Raw genomic sequence first — 15,629 nt, forward strand, 5'->3', positions numbered from 1 at the left:
TTGCCAGTATCTTTGTAAAACAAAATAAAACTCTAACATGCAATATCTTGGTTTTATTCCAGGTAGTAATATTCTTAGGGAATATGCAGTTTAACAAAAGATTCATCACGATGGTGATGTTTCAGTAACGAAGACTGTGAGAATATGGACTTATCAAGAGCACAAACAATGTTAGTTAGTTATTTTTTGTCATGTGTACAGAGATACAGTGACACGCTTGTTCTGCATGCTATCCAGTCAAATACCATACATGAGTACCATAGATCCTCTTCTGGAACAGTACATTCACCCTGTGACCACGTGGGTTTTCTCCAAGTCATCCGGTTTCCTCCCACACTCCAAAGACATACAGGTTTGTGGATAAAATTGTCCCTAGTGAGTACATGGCCATCCAAAGAGGGGGTGTGATGGGTGCAGTCGCACCCCCCTTTTCCCCCAAAATATCCAGAGTAAAAAAAATTGGGGCACAATATTTTTTAATTCTACACCAGGACAGGGGAAGCCTTGCCTTTGGGCTCCTTGGCACTCTTGCAACCATACAGCCACTGGATGACTCTGGCGTTGCGCTCGATGACCGAGAGGGCAGAGGTTGTTCTTCCCCCGGAGCGGCTTGTTGCTGCGATCGCTACTGCTGAGCCGGGACGCTCACTCTCCAAGTCTGGGCAGCTCACGCTGCGAAACTTGAGGGCAAGGCTTGAGGGGGGGGGGGGGGAGGAGAGGGGTAGAGGAGGGGGGAGAGGAGGGAGGGGGGGAGCAGTGGGGAGCGGGTAGCGGGCATCAAACAAAGGAGGAGGGAGGGGTTGGGGGGGGGTCGACACTCGCAGCGCGTGCAAGACTTCAAAGCTTGGCAGATTTTTGAAGATTTTCATTAATAACTCGAGAAACAAAGCATGAAATGTTCAGATAAGGCTATTTTGGACTACAGGGGGAAAATCTCTACCGGAATATGTCAAAATTTTACCGCTTCGTTTAGCGCATTATTTTTTCGAGAAGATGTGATTATACACAAACAAACACACACACACACACGAACAAACACACACACATCCAAGATCAGACCTTTAATAGTTACTAGACCAAATGGGACCCGTTGGGTCCAGTCCCCTCAACGCGCGGTTACGGAGGGGGGAGGGGTGGCCTGGAGCGTCACATACACATACTAACCACCGCCCACACACACACACACACATTAACCGCCCCTCTTGATATAGTAATATTATTCATTCGCTCCTTTTACCCCATCATAGAAACATAGAAAATAGGTGCAGGAGTAGGCCATTCGGCCCTTCGAGCCTGCACCGCCATTCATATGATCATGGCTGAACATCCAACTCAGTATCCTGTACCTGCCTTCTCTCCATACCCCCTGATCCCTTTAGCCACAAGGGCCACATCTAACTCCCTCTTAAATATAGCCAATGAACTGGCCTCAACTACCTTCTGAGTTCCAGAGATTCACCACTCTCAGTGTGAAAAATGTTTTTCTCATCTCAGTCCTAAAGGATTTCCCCTTTATCCTTAAACTGTGACCCCCTTGTCCTGGACTTCCCCAACATCGGGAACAATCTTCCAGCATCTAGCCTGTCCAACCCCTTAAGAATTTTGTATGTTTCTATAAGATCCCCCCTCAATCTTCTAAATTCTAGTGCGTACAAGCCAAGTCTATCCAGTCTTTCGTCATATGAAAGTCCTGACATCACAGGAATCAGTCTGGTGAACCTTCTCTGTACTCCCTCTATGGCAAGAATGTATTTCCTCAGATTGGAGACCAAAACTGTACGTAATACTCCAGGTGTGGTCTCACCAAGACCTGACCTGAAAGATTGCCTATCCATTCCATCTACAGATGCTGCCTGACCAACTGAGTTACTCCAGAGTTTTAGTCCATTGTATATTGCAGGTTAGGCTTTTATCTTACAATTGGAGACTGCTTTTAGTTTTGTTGAGAGAAGTAGATTGGAAACAGCCCTTCGGCCTATCAAATCCACGCTGACCAACGACCTTCTGTTCACACGAGTTCCATTCACGACTGTTCCTTACACACTAGGGGTAATTTATAGAGGCCAATTAACCTACAAAACGCACATCTTTGGGATATGGGAGGAAACCCACACGTTCACAGGGAGAACGTGCAAACTCCACACACAGACAGCACCGAGTTCAGGATCAAAGCCACGTCTCTGGTGCTGTGAGGCAGCAGCTCTACCCGCTGCACCACTTGGAGATTATTATCCATGCCATACCGGAGGTTTTTTTGAATCCTGAAAATCTCAGGCCAAATTGAATGTACCTTTCTATAGACTGTCAGAAGAGAACTTTGTGAATCAATCCATTTCTGAATCTCAGAGACAGTTTGATGAAAGACCAGTCATATGGCAGGCACTCAGTTTACACCAGCTGCAAGTTAAAAAATCTCACGGAATCGTTTACGATATCTGAGACCCAGTTACTGCTTGCGATTCTTTTTATCTTCTGAGATAATTTATGCTGACAATGTCTTCACCTTAATCAGAGGTTATTGGAATAAAAATGAACTGCAGATGCTGGTTTATACCATAGATAGACACAAAATGTTGGAGTACCTCAGCGGGTCAGGCAACATCTATGGCGAAAATGGATACGTGACATTAGATTTGTTATTACCACATGTACTGAGGTACAGTGAAAATCATGCCAACCAAACAGATTAGATATTATATATAAATACAATCAAGTCACACTCAAGTACAATAGATGGATCAAAGGGGAAAATACAGAATATGTTTTCAGTAATGTAGCTCTTAAGTTGCAGAGACAAACTCCAATGTCCTCAATGGGGTAGAAGTGAATCGGACAGTAGCCTGGCTTGTGGAAAGATCATTCAAGAGGCTGTTCCTGAGTCTGGCAGTGTGCGCTTTCCAGCTTCTGTATCCTCTCACATCTTGGATGTGTGTAGAGAGAAGAAAGGTGGCACAATGGAGCAGTGGTAGAGTTGCTGCCTCACAGCACCAGTGACCCGGGCTCGATCCTGACTACTGGTGCTGCCCATAGGGAGTTTGTACGTTTTCTCTGGTGCTCCGGTTTCCTCTCACACTCCAAAGACGTGCAGGTTTGCCGGTTAATTGGCTTCAGTGAAAATTGTAAATTGTCCCGAGTGTGTAGGATAGTGCGAGTGTAGGGGGTGATCGCTGGTTGGTGCAGTCTCGGTGGGACGGAGGGCCTGTTTCAACGCTGTATCTCTAAAGTCCAAAGTCTAAAAGGAATGACCGGGGTGGAACAAGCCTTCGATTCTGTCAAACGCACTGTATCATTTTCTTGAGACTTGAGTCTTCTGTTTCATTATTTATGTTACAAGTCCTAATCTCGTCCTATTTTCAGAGGTCAAACTTGACCTCACTATTCTGCCCAGCTCATTTAATTCTGATACAAGATCTAGTATTACACGACCATTGTAATCTGTTCATAATGCAGGCAAATAACCATTTCCTTCCTTTCATTAGATTAAACAAGACCCATTAGCTGTTTCCCGCAGCACATCATTGATGCTGAATGGAGAATATCTCAGTGAGCTAACAGCTAAAGAACTTTAACACTGAATGAATACCAATACGTGGCTTTCTTTTTATGATATCTGGTCTCACTAAATTTATAAAGACGATGAAATTATTTTAAAACACCGTAAGGAAGATGAAAGATAACAAATTGCCAAGAACAAAATGTCACCTTCATTGAAAAATATTAAGAGTTTGCTCTTTTATATCTATATATATATAAAATATACCGAATACAGCAAGAAGATGCAGTATTTCACATATCAAATAATATTTAAAGATATATTTTAAATAATATCAAAGGGATAGTCTTATACACCACATGGCATGGGGGGAATGCAGTGATATGTTCAAATAGAGAAGAGATAGTCTCAGCTAGGCTGTTGACCCAAAAGTCACCAATCCATAGTCTCTAGAGGTGCTGCCTGACCTGATGAGTTACTCCAGCATTTTGTGTCCTCATGCGTATTAACGTGGTGGAAGATTGCAACCTTCACCCTGTTTCGACTAATGCAATCAACTCGATGTGCACAAACGGAAGATCAAACAGAACAAGTTGTCCAACAACTTTAGGCTGTGCACGCCACACGAAAGAAGAAGTAGTAGATGTGTATTAACCAGCATCTGCAATTCCTTGTTTCTGCATCTCGGCATCATGTTTGGCACAGACACAGTGGGCCGACGGGCTTGTTCTTCTGCTGTCCTCCTCCTCTGTGTTCTGTGTTCAAAGAGGCAGCCAATATCATCACTCATCATGCATAAAGGGCCTGTCCCACTGTGGCGACCTAACTAGAAGAGTTTAGGAGAGTTTGAAAAAGTGTCGTGTTGAAGACCTCCTTCGACCTCCTTCGACTATGTAGAAGACTAGCTTCGACTAGCTTCGGGAAAATTGGACACCGAATAGTGGAGAGTGAAGACGACCTCCTTCAATCTCCTTCCACCTCCCTTCGACTATGTTGAAGACTATCTACGACTACCTTTGATTACCTTCGACTACCTACGAATAACATGCCAACCTACTACGACCTACTTCAACTAAACCTACGAGTAAAAAAAAGATCTATTTTTTCGATGGCGACCTTTTTTTACTCGCGGGCATTTTTCAGCATGTTGTAAAAATACGCCGCGACCTAGCTGAGGCCTCGAGTTCGCGGGGACCACTCTCGAACATGAAGTAGAGTAACAAAGACCTCCTAGGACCTCGTGTCGACCATGCTGCGAGTATGATTCAAGGGCAAACTCTTCTGAACTCGTGGATTAGGTCGCCGCAGTGGGTCAGCCCCTTTAGGGTTAGGGAAGAAGGTACAGGAGCCTAAAAACAATGACCTCCAGGTTAGAAGCACAGCTTCTTTCCAGCAACCATCAGGCTCATGAACACTGTACAACACTAACCTCAGCAACTGTAAACTATAGATTGTTGGTACACAAAATTGCTGGAGAAACTCAGCGGGTGCAGCAGCATCTATGGAGCGAAGGAATGGAGCTATAGATTGTTGTTGGTTGCACTAAGGACTTCGGGCTTTTTTGCACTAGTATTGAGATTATTAATCTATTGAGTTTTTGTTTATTATATATTATCTGTTTATAGCATTTACTGGCCTGCTATGTTACTGCTAGTAAGAATGTCATTGTTCTGTTGTTGGTACATGTGACAATTACATACTATTGATTCTTGATGTTAGACTTAATGAAGACGTAAGAAATAGAATGTGGGGCAGAATGTTGAGTTCCCCCACACGTTTCACATTCATTGCGATCAATACTGATCGTCTATGTCCTAACCCCTTGTCGTAGTGGACTCATATCTCTTGACTCCCTTAATATCCAAGCTTCCACACATCTTTACACTATATACAACGAGTATTCCGTGAGTATTAATTCCTAGGAGCATTAAACAGTGGACAAGGTTGTTTAGTTCAGTTTAGTTTAGAGATACAGCGTGGAAACAGGCCCTTCGGCCCACCAAGTCTGCGTCGACCAGCGATCCCCGCACATTAACACGATCCTACACACACTAATAACAATTTACACTTACACCAAGCCAATTGACCAACCAACCTGTACGACTTTGGAGTGTGGGAGGAAACCGAAGATCTCGGAGAAAACCCACGCGGTCACGGGGAGAACGAACAAACTCCGTACAGGCAGCACCCGTAGTCAGGATCGAACCCGAGTCTCCGGCGCTGCGAGCACTGTAAGGCAGCAACTCTACCGCTGCGACACTTTGCCGGTTGTATATTGTGGATTTACTCAAGATTAGACACAACCTGTCCATTCTCTCCACAGATGCTGCCTGACCTGCTGAGTTACTCCAGCACTTTGCATTTTACTCAAGATTCCAGCAACTGCAGTTCCTCATGTCTCCATGACATCCAGTTAGAGCTATTGGGCAGGTCAAACCTCTCACATGCTGGGCTGTAGATTCCCATAACATGGGTTCAGAGACGGCTAGAGATTACCAGCTAGACACAGGGAAATAAAAACTCAAGGATGTTGAAAAAATGCAATGCAAATTTTGGGTGTCCTTCTGTGAATTAGCTCTGTCATTGAGTCATACAACATGGAAACAGGCCCTTCGGCCCAATTTGCTCTCACTGACCAACATGTCCCATCAAGACAAGTTCCATCTGCCTGCATTTGACCCATATCTGACGAAACCTATTCTATCCATGTACCTGTCTAAATGTTTCTTAAATGTAAAATGTTTCTAAATGTTTTTTTAAATGTTTCTTGATTAGTACAGGTGTCAGAGGTTATTGGGCAGGAGAATGGGGTTAGGAGGGAGAGATAGATCAGCCATGATTGAATGGCGGAGTAGACTTGATGGGCCGAATGGCCTAATTCTACTCCTATTCCTTATGAGCTTAAATGTTGCGATAGTCCCTGTTAAAACATTGCAGTAGTGCCTGCTATCACCAGACATAATCAGTGAAACAATGCAGGGAAGGCAGGGGGATGCAAGTCAATAAAGACACAAATTTAATTCAGTTTGATGAGTGAGAAGTGAAAGATGTAATAAACCTGCCTCACTCCTTATGCACACGGCAGTCTTGTGTAAAAATTAATTATGGAAATTACTGCTTTCACCGATCATTATTGCAAAGGCAGGGACAGATAATGTGTTTGCTTAAGTTATCTACTCGAAAGCATTCTCCCCCTCAGATATCCGAATGGCATAATCTTGAAGAAAGGACAAATTTTTAACTCTTCAACAAGAAATATTATTCTCTATCCAGGCACTCTCTGACTTAGGTAAGGGTAAATTTCCACAAACGCCTACGTAAGTCAGATTTTACGTAAGTCAGAATCACCACCCCCATTCCCTGCCCAAAATAACTCACTGGGAGGATTAACTGTTTCAGCGGCGTCTGGCTATGTCCAGGGCACTTTCTGCAGCGCGTGGCCTTCTGGGTAAGCACTGCCGCCATTGCTGGCTTGTTTCCGACGTAAACATCATAAGTTCATCAGCCACAGGAGCAGAATTAGGCCATTCGGCCCATCAAGTCTACTTCGCAATTCAATCATGGCTGATCTATCTTCCCTCTCAGCCCCATTGCCCTTCCTTCTCCCCATTCACCTGCCTTCGCCCCTTTGTCTGTCCATTCCCTCCACAGACCCACCTGACCCGCTGAATTCTTCCAGCACTTTGTTTTGCCCAAGATTCCAGCACCTGCAGGTCTTGCGTCTCCACACTTACAGGTGAATAATTTGCCACTTGCTCTAGATTCTTGTTCCACACTTAGAACACTCTTTTACTGAAACAAGGATTTAGATTTTTTTAAATAGAACAATTTGATATAAATATAATCAGAAATCATTGGACAATTTAATTATGCCGAGAACGATAGTTCTAATTAAAACATAGAAGGGTTGCACAGTGGGCCAGCTAGTAGAGCTGTTGCCACAGGGGCAAGGATCTGGGTTTGATCCTGACCTCAGGTGCTGTCTGTATGGAGTTTCCACGTTTCCCTGTGACTGCGTGGGTTTCCTCCCACATCCCAAAGACGCACGAGTTTGTAGGTTAATTGGCTTCTGTAAATTGCCTCTTGAGGGGATAACTAGGTGGGATAACAGAACTAGTATGAATGGGTGATCGATCGATGGTTGACGTGGACTCGGTGGGCCGATGGACCAGTTTCCGCCGCTGTATCTTTAGCTTAATTTAGATTCGAGATGCGGTGCGGAAGCAGGCCGATCGGCCCCACAATGTCCGTGCCGACCAGCGATCCACGCACACTCGCAGTATTCTACACGCACTAGGGACAATTTACAATTACAATTAACCTACAAGCTCGCGGGGGAAACCAACGTGGTCTCTGGGAGAGCATACAAACTCCGTAACTCTGGCACCAAACGGCAGCAACTCTACCGCTGCACCACCTTGCCCCTCTAAACCAAACAATTGTTTCAAAGTGTTGTACTCCACAACACCATGTGCATGCATTTATTAATGTAAAGAAACAATGGGTGAGAATGTAGGAAGGCTTTCTGTACCTGCAAAGCTTTAAATCATTTTATTTATCAAATAGAATTCATGGACGTATTGATGCTGAATATTACGGCATATGTGTTCACAGTCCTGGAATCTGATGCATCACTTGCTGCACAAGCCAAGGATTGCATCAGACTTTGAAGTAAATTAAAAGTGTTGAATTCTATGTGCAGAGGAATAGATGACGAGAATACCAACAGAGGCTGGATGCCTGCTGAGTGCTGCAGTGATCTCAGCCTTGCGTGCCAAGGAGAAGAGACGGGACTGTTTTTGCATGCATTCAATATAGCTACTGTTTCAGCTTATGAGGTGCCAGAGGTTTTCGGGGCCACTTTTGATCAAGTCACATCAATGATAGACACAAATCCTAAACACAGCTGAACTTATCACAAGTAGTAAACTAGTTTTGGTGGCACAGTGGCGTAGCAGTCGAATTGCTGCTTAACAGTGCCAGAGACTCAGGTTCGATTCTGACTATGGGTGCTGTCTGTATGGAGTTTGTACGTTTCCCCATGACCTGCATGGGTTTTCTCCAGGAGCTCCGGTTTCCTCCCACACTCCAGAGACGTACAGGTTTGTAGGTTAATTGGCTTGGTAAAATTGTAAATTGTTCCTAGTGTGTGTTCGATAGTGTTATTGTATCTCTAAACTAAACTAAAACTAATCTCGTTACTTTAGTTATTTTACCATTATCAACATGCCTTTTGATTTAATTGATTGGAAGATACAGCTTGGAAACAGGCCATTCGGCCCACCGAGTCCCCGCAGTCCATTGATCACTGGTGTGAACCCGTTCACAGTAGATTCTATGTTATCCCACTTTACAAGTAACTCCCTACATACTCAGTGCAATTTACAGAGACAAATAAACCTCTCGACACACACTTGTTTTGGACGTGGGAGGAACCACGCGGTCACAGGGAGAACGTGCAAACTCCACACTGACAGCATCCGAGGTTAGGATCGAACTCTGGCCTCCAACGAGAGAAGGTTTACGAGGATGTTTCCAGGAATCGAAGGCCTGAAATGTAGGAAGAGGTTGGGATGGTGAGGACTTTATTCCCTGGAACACAAGAGGTTGAGGGGTAATCTTAAAGAGGTGTATAAAATCATGAGAGGAATAGATAGGGTGAATGCACAGAGTCTGGGAATCAAGGACCAGGGCGTGTAGGTTTAAGGTGAAAGGGGGAAGATGAAATAGGAAATATTCATCCATTAAACTATTTTTTTTGTTGATTATATTATCTATGTTTACAGACCCGCTATGCTACTGTAAGTAAGAATTTCATTGTTCGGTTTTCAGTACATATGACAATTAATCACTCTTGACTAATGCTGGATAAGCCAGCATTATAACAAAACTGTACTGGTACAGATAGACTTTCAGACCTAATAGCAATGGCAATATAAAATGTATCAATGGATGATAGAGGAGTTAGATCTGTCAGAGTAGAAGATGTTTAGAAAGTCCACTCATGTTGCCTACCTTGTTGAACATATGATCACAGATCCGAGTCTTTACCTTGCACACTGACAACCTAATGTTCAGGACTATTTTATTTGACTATGTGAAACACAATGAAAATATATTTAACCTCTGCTTTTCTCTGCTTTAGAAAAGAGTTTAATAGATAATAATGGCTTTTATACATGCAAATGTAAGAACTTTCAGTTTGATATGTACATTCAATTGTTCATTTCCACACTCCTGAATTTATCTGCCATTAGAATACAATAAAAATGTTAATCTATTTCAAAGTAATAATGGTACAATTCAACAGCCAGATATAGAACTGACAGTCTGATATAGTCTGAAGAAGGGTTTCGACCCGAAACGTTGCCTATTTCCTTCGCTCCATAGATACTGCCTCACCCTCTGAGTTTCTCCAGCATTTTTGTCTACCTACTATAGAACTGACAGGAAGGCTTTAGAGAGAGATGGGCCAAATGCATGCAAATACGACAAGCCTGATTTGACAGGGGGGATCGCTTGGTCGGAACGGACAAGGTGGGCTGAAGGGCCTGTTTCCATGTGGTGCAGCTCTGTAACTCCATGATTATAGAGCCCAGCAGTGAAACTCCACCTCAGGAAAGAGTTCCCAATCACTTGTGGAGGAAAGAACTGCAGATGCTGGTTTATACCAAAGATAGACACAAAGTGCTGGAGTAACGCAGCGGATCAGGCAGCATCTCTGGAGAAAAAGGGTGGGTGACGTTTCGGGTTAGGACCCTTTCTCTTTTCATTTGACTTAGGCTCAGCAGACCAGACCAGACCAGATCACAGCTTGGACAGCTGCATTTGAGAGAAGATGCTGAGCTGCTGATGGGTTTACAAAATAATTTGTTATTTTATCTATCCCAGCTCTGGCAAAGAGTCGTAGATATGAAACATTAACTCTTGAAGAAGTTGGCCCAACCCAAAACTCCGTCTGTCCATTCTATCCACAGGTGCTGCCTGACCTGCTGAGTTCCTTCAGATCTTTACGTTTTGCTCAAGATCCCAGTGTCTCGTGTCTCCATTAATGTTGCCCCTCCTTCCACAGATGCCGCCTAAGTGGTTCCTGCTATTTTTTTCAGTTTCCCATTATGTTTCGAGTTACGTGCTGGACTTCCTGGATATCTTCACTGAAGTGAGACTATTTTTAATGCTCTGTGAGCATGCTTGTAAAATTATAATTTACTATTGCAGATACTGGATATATAACATAGCACATCACAAAAACAGGCTTTTCGGCCCACCATGTCTGTACAGAACATGTTGCCAAGTCAAGCTAATCTTCTCTGCTTACATGTGATTCATATCCTTTCATTCCCTGCATATTCATGTACCCATCCAAAGGTCACTTAAATGCCACTATCATATCTGCCTCAACCACCATCCCCAGCAATGTGTTTCAGGCTCCCTCCGTATAAAAAAATTCTCCCACACATCTCCTTTAAACTTTGTCCCTCTCACCTTAAAGCCATGCCCTCTGGTTTTTGATATTTCCATCTTGGGAAAAAGGATCTGACTGTCCACCATGCCTTGAAATTGACAGAGATGTGTGTTCAGAAATGTTGGTCCAAATTCAGGCCAGCTGGTCTAAGGTTTAAGAAGTGATGATAATCTACCATCAGAAAACATTCATGATCAGTTCAGTTGTAGAAAGCTAAAGTTAACAATCTTTCTTATCGGGAGTTTAACGGCAGGGATGAGGTGTAAAATTGAAGATCCCTTTTTTCTCGTTAAATCTTTGAATTCTTTGTCACGTCCGCAGAAGGGGAATATAAATCTTGCAGTTGGTGTAAATGGGACCTGGGTCCACACAGAGCGACCCTGACCAAAGTTTTAGCACAATTTGATTTTCATTGTTCTCTTGCCAGCAAAAGATGATTTACGATGTTGGCACCAGTTCAGATCGGTTTAAGCAGGAGGAACTCGGAAACCGGGGCTAAAACAGCCCTTTAAATCAATATAAAAAACAGAATGATAAAACTAACTCGACAAGCAGTGCTCTCCCTATCCGAGTGTGGTTTCTCCACCCCCAGGCAATATAAATATACATTCCTCATTTATACCCACTGGTATATAATAACAACCACACTATCAAGTGCATTGCATCTCCCTTATTAGAGCATTTTACATTCTAGTAGTTATTTAGACTTTAGAGATACAGTGCGGATGCAGGCCCTTTGGCCCACCGAGTCTGTACAGACCCGCGATCACCCCGTACACTTGCACTATCCTACACACACTAGGGACAACTTACAATGTTACTGAAGCCAATTAACCTACAAACCTGAATATCTTTGGAGTGTGGGAGGAAACCGGAGCACCCAGAGAAAACCCATGCGGTCACAGGGAGAACATACAAACTCTGTACAGACAGCACCCGTAATCGGGATTACAACCCGGAGCTCTAGCGCTGTATGGCAGCAAATTTACCGCTGCGCCACCATGCCGCCCAATCCTGTTGCCCCTTTCAAGGAAGGGTGTGGAGGCTTTGACGAGGGTGCAGAAAAGATTTGCTAAGATGCTGCCTGGATTAAAGGGTATTAGCTATAAGGAGAGTCTGAACCAACTTAAGATTGCTTTCTCTGAAGCACAGATGTCGAGGGGAGGCCTGATAGGTTTATTAAATTATGAAAGGCATGGATAGGGCAGACAGTCAGAACCTTTCTCACAGGGTGGAATGTCAACTACTGTAAGGCACAGCTCTGAGATGAGAGGGAGTTTGCAGTGCAAGTTTTTTTTTAACACAGAGACCTTCAGCTTTCTGGAACATGGTAGCAGGGGATGGTGGTGGAGGCAGATACGATCGTGGTGTGAAGAGGCTTTTAAATAGGTACATGGTGGAATGGAGGGATATGGGTCCCAGCTGCTATCAGGCAACTGAACCATCTGACCAACAACTAGAGAGTGGTCCTGAGCAACCATCTACCTCATTGGAGACCCCCTGAACTATCTTTTAGCGGGCTTTACTGGACTTTATCTTGCACTAAATGTTATTCCCTAAATCCTGTGGATGGCTCGATTGTAATCATGTACAGTCTTCTTCTGCTGACTGGTTAGCACGCAAAAAAAAGTGGGTCACTGTACCTAGGTACACGTGACAATAAACTAAACTAAACTAAAACGTGCTGGCATAAATGTCTGAAGAAGGGTTTCGGCCCGAAACGTCGCCTATTTCCTTCGCTCCATAGATGCTGCTGCACCCGCTGAGTTTCCCCAGCAATTTTGTGTACCTTCTGGCATAAATGATAGTTTGGCATCGATTTGGCATTGTGTGTGACCACAGGCACCATGGGCCAAGGGGAATGTGCCTGTGCTGTACTCTGCTAGGTCCTGCAGACATTAACCAGCACCCTGGTGTATGTACATTGATGTAGCTCTGCCGGGATGCCATGGGGAAAAGCAAGGAGAGGGACCCGGAGTAGAAGTGTAATATATCTTAGAGGCATATGGAAATAAATTTGTTGTGAAAATCAGGAATCATCGTAAAATAATGGAAAAGGAGCATCGGGAGGATGTTGGGACAGTGCTTCCACAAAGCAGCTGGAACCCGGATATACAGCCTCCAGATACATTTGCTCCAGGGTCCTGTTAGCCTGGCTCAAGAACAGCTTCTCCCCCTCTGTTGGACACAAGGTGCTGGAGTAACTCAGTGGGTCAGGCAGCATCTCTGGAGGAAAAGGATGGGTGATGTTTCAAGTTGGGACTGAGACGCTGCCAGATCCGTCAAATAACTCCAGTACATTGTGTCTACCTTTGGTGTAAACCCTTCTTCAGGCTGATAGTAAGGGGGGGGGGGGGGGGGGGGGTGAAGAGCTGGAGGCGAGTACTATGAATCTTCAGCTGCCCTTGCTCCAAGTTGATATTAAAGTTGATTAAAATTGGACGATTTCTAACCCACTCCATCACCCGGCTATTGAAGTTGACAATGCATCCTTTGAGGCCAAGGTCAAATGGCAGATCATCGGTTCACCACGACAGATATGCACAGGTCCACCACTGATTTTCCAGCACCCTGGGTTCCAGAGCCCTGGGTTCCAGAGGTCACGGCCTTGAGAGAAGAGTCCAACGTTACTGGAACGTTCCGCCTCGGCCGGCGAGATACCGGCCCGTGAAGCCGGTCTCAGAGGTCGGCTATGGGAATGGATCTGCTGGCTCTGGCCGGGCCAGAATTCCATGGCCCGGCCACAAGGGGGAAAGTCGCGGAAGTCCCGATGAGGTAAAGATCCGCCACCTCACCTGACCGAAGGAACCCAATTTCCGAGGGGGTTTCCGGAGGGGGGGGGGGGGGGGGTTTCAATTGCTCTTTTGTAATTTTGTCTCGATTAAAGGAGGCCACCAGTTGTTAGTAGACCTGCATGGACTGTAACTAATGAAAAATAACCTTAAACATCAGAAAAGTCATTTACTACTTCTGTTAAACTAAAGATTAAAGTCCACCAGCATTGATCATAGTATCAATGAAAGGTGATTTAAAAACAAAATAAAAGTCTACATCGGTGAAGTTGGAACAGTGACAGTGAAGATCTACTTATCTGTATTAAATGGAGAGCTGTCATATGGAACCTCTGAGATGGATATCACCATTTTACTGTGGGGGGCACTGACACAAGCAATGGGGTCAGTGGCCTTCCCTCGGGTAAATCACAGTTGCTTATTCTAATTTAATTTGGTCACTTCGACAGTGTACGCAGGGAACGCAAGGTTGGCTTGGAACTGGACCAGCGTGATGCCATCAATTATTTGATGCCCCAATGGAACTCGGTTGCAATGTCCCCATCCTTGCATGCCTTCTGTTGCCAACCAAGTCACCAGATGGCCACATTTTTTACGGCTATTGTCATTAAATTGGGGAGTCAAGCAGAAAGTACAGTTTAGCTCAGCGCAACGGAATAAAACTGGGGCTGCAGAACTGATGAACGAGGCAGGAGAGAGGGGCAAAGTTCACAGATAAATGGGGCGTTTTTTTTAGTCAGAGTGTGGAGGGTGCCCTGAAGGAGTTTAGTTTAGTTTAATTTAAAGGGACAGCATGGAAACAGGCCCTTCTGCCCACCGAGTCTACACGTACCATTCATCGAACATTCATACTAGTTCAATGGTATCGCACTTTCGCATCCTCTCTCTGCGCACATGGGACAATTTACAGAGGCCAATTAAGCTACAAATATGCACGTCTTTCGGATATGGGAGGAAACCGGAGCACCTGGAAGATACCCACGCAGACTATATGTGGACAGCAACTGAGGGCAAGATCAAACCTGAGTTTCTAGCGCTGTGAGAGTAGTTCTAGGGTGGGGTAGAGTGGTGCAGTGGCAGAGTTGCTGCCCAACAGCACCAGAGACCTGGGTTCGATCCTAACCACGAGTGCTGTATGTACGGAGTTTGTACGTTCTTTCTGTGACTGTGAGAGTTCACTCTGGATGCTCCGTTTCCTCCCACACTCCAAAGATGTACCGTTTTGTAGATTAAAAAGCTGGAGAAATTCGGCGGGTGAGGCAGCATCTATGGAGTGAAGGAAATAGGCAACGTTTTGGTTCGAAACCCTTCTTCAGACCCAAAACGTTGCCTATTTCCTTCGCTCCATAGATGCTGCCTCACCCGCCGAGTTTCTCCAGCATTTTTGTCAATCTTCGATTTTCCAGCATCTGCAGTTCCTTCTTAAACAGTTTTGTAGATTAATTGGCTTCGGTAAATTGTAAATTGTCCCTAGTGTGTAGTATAGTGCTGGTGTATGGGGTGATCGCTGGTCGGCAGGGATTCGGTGGGCCAAAGGGCCTGTTTCCACGCCGTATCTCTAAAGTCTAATGCCCCTGTCTCACTCAGGAAACCTGAACGGAAACCTCTGGAGACTTTGCGCCCCACCCAAGGTTTCCGTGCGGTTCCCGGCGGTCCCCGGAGGTTTTTGTCAGTCTCCCTACCTGCTTCCTGCTTCCACTACCTGCAACCTCCGGCAACCACCTGCAACCTCCAGGAACTGCACGGAAACCTTGGGTGGGGCGCAAAGTCTCCAGAGGTTTCCGTTCAGGTTTCCTAAGTGGGACAGGGGCATAAAGGTCTCTACCAACTGATAGGTGAGTGGTGTTTAAGAGATGCATGGATATGCAGGGAATAGAGG

At 44.8% G+C, this 15,629-nt stretch overlaps 1 protein-coding gene across 11 annotated transcripts in view; it reads right to left on the minus strand.

Moving 5' to 3' along the window:
- Positions 1-15,629, minus strand: part of rbfox3 (RNA binding fox-1 homolog 3) — a 1,262,719-nt gene that overhangs the window by 318,512 nt on the left and 928,578 nt on the right. The gene's annotated exons all lie outside the window — the stretch shown is intronic.

The sequence above is a fragment of the Amblyraja radiata genome, chromosome 26, assembly GCF_010909765.2.
Source record: "Amblyraja radiata isolate CabotCenter1 chromosome 26, sAmbRad1.1.pri, whole genome shotgun sequence".
In the NCBI taxonomy this organism is placed as follows: domain Eukaryota; kingdom Metazoa; phylum Chordata; class Chondrichthyes; order Rajiformes; family Rajidae; genus Amblyraja; species Amblyraja radiata.